This window comes from Aristolochia californica, unplaced genomic scaffold (genome assembly GCF_029961685.1).
Source record: "Aristolochia californica isolate CCGP_79_NKW_82.1479 unplaced genomic scaffold, dmAriCali1.0.hap1 SCAF_9, whole genome shotgun sequence".
NCBI lineage: Eukaryota > Viridiplantae > Streptophyta > Magnoliopsida > Piperales > Aristolochiaceae > Aristolochia > Aristolochia californica.
Genome location: NW_027182290.1, coordinates 8,040,370 through 8,042,213, shown reverse-complemented (window position 1 = coordinate 8,042,213; position 1,844 = coordinate 8,040,370). Strand labels below are relative to the sequence as shown.

The 1,844-nt window shown below is 39.0% G+C and overlaps 1 non-coding gene across 1 annotated transcript; it reads right to left on the bottom strand.

The window, feature by feature from the left end:
* Positions 1-1,261: 1,261 nt before the first annotated feature.
* LOC137942255 (small nucleolar RNA R71) lies at positions 1,262-1,368 on the bottom strand. Its single transcript, XR_011110501.1, has one exon. It is a non-coding gene; the product is annotated as a small nucleolar RNA R71 (small nucleolar RNA).
* Between the last annotated feature and the right edge of the window lie 476 nt (positions 1,369-1,844).

Below are 1,844 nucleotides of genomic sequence, written 5' to 3'. Positions count from 1 at the left end.
AATTCGTCATTATTGAATTTGATTTTTTATATGGTTTGAACTTAGGTTTTGAATGTTAATTGAATCTGATTTGATAATTAAGGTTTATTTAAGATTTGTTTTCTTGATATTTGATTAAATTAGTTAATTAGGGTAAGATTATAATTGAGGTTAGATTTTGGTATTTTAATCCGATTTCTGTCTTTAACTCTAGGCGCCCGAGAGGGGCTAGACGCAAGGATTGAGAAATCCGGATTCGTGGTTACGTGGCGCTCGAGAGAGGCACGAATCACGGTAAAATCCAGAGTTGACGTTTCCTGTTGTGCAAGTAGTTAATTAAATTATTACTTGATAATTTAAGATATAATTAGTGTTTATTTCATATTAATTCATCATATTTGGTTAGGCTAGTTGACTGAAGAATACACAAAATTCAATCCTCCCTGTGGATATGACCCTCGCTACTGCTAAATTACATGAACGATTCGTACGCTTGCGAGGTATTAAAGCCGATGTAACTAAATTCTACATCAAGTTTTTGGCGCCGTTGCCGGGGAGGCACGTATTAAGCGTATATCTTTGTTCTCCATAGTCTTAGGTTAGATTTTATTTTATTTTATTTTTGTTTTTATTTTTATTTTTTTATTTTTTTTGCTTTCATAATTTTAGTTTGGTATTTTTTATGAAATTATTTTTATTTCTTCTAGTTAGTTCATATTTTTAGTAGCGAGTTTGTTAGCTTAATTTGATAGTTCATTTTGTTTCTTTTTGTGTTTTTATGCACGGGCGCCGCTCCCTAGGTGGACCATTAGCTCCCTTTGTTGAAGAGGTAGAACATATTTGTAGGAAAACACCCGAAGTCAAGTTAGGAGCTACCATGGCCAATCAGGGCGAACCATTACAGTTACCTGCAGCAGGTGACCGTAGAGCCCTGAGGGATTATTCTATCCCATCCCACTTCACATCACCTTCTTGCATTATATTGCCACCCACTACTGCCGCCAGTTATGAGTTGAAACCGGGTGTGATCCAACTCCTCCGTACATTCTATGGGTAGGATAAGGAGGACCCATATTACCACATCAAGGAATTCTTAGATATTTGTGCAACTTTTAAATTCCAGAATTTCTCAGATGACTCTATCCGGTTAAGACTTTTTCCATTTTCACTTAAGGATAAGGCCAAGTCTTGGCTTAATTCCTTGGAGGTGGGCAGCATTACTTCATGGGACACGTTAGTCACAAAATTTTTGTCCAAGTACTTTCCCATTCAGAGAACTACAGCCCTCAGGAGAGAAATCTCCAACTTTATGCAGCAGGAGGGTGAACACTTTTATGAGGCTTGGGAGAAATGGAAGGATTTGATTCGTAGGTGTCCGCATCATGGGTTTGAGAAATGGCATTTAGTGCAATACTTTTATCAAGGTCTTACACCCCAGGTTAGATCCATGGTAGATGCAACGAGTGGTGGGAGTTTGATGGGTAAGAGTGCTAGTGAGGCGTGGGACTTCTTTGAAACGTTGAGTGATCAATCTCAGCAATGGGGTTCGTCATTTAATGTTGATAGGAGATCCCACGAAACCAAAAGAGGGGGTCTCTACGAGGTTAGTGAAACACCTATGCTCATGGCAAAGATTGAGGGGTTGACTAGAAAAATTGATGCCCTTATGGTATCCAAGAGTTCATCTGCTCCTAACCCATCTACTGTATGTGCCATATGCTCTGGTTCATCTCATCCCACACAAATGTGTCCATCTAGTTCATCCTACCCAGAGCTCATTGAGGACTTGAATGCAGTCCAGAATTTTCATAGACCAAACCGGAACGATCCTTTTTCAGAAACATATAATCCGGGTTGGGCTAGGC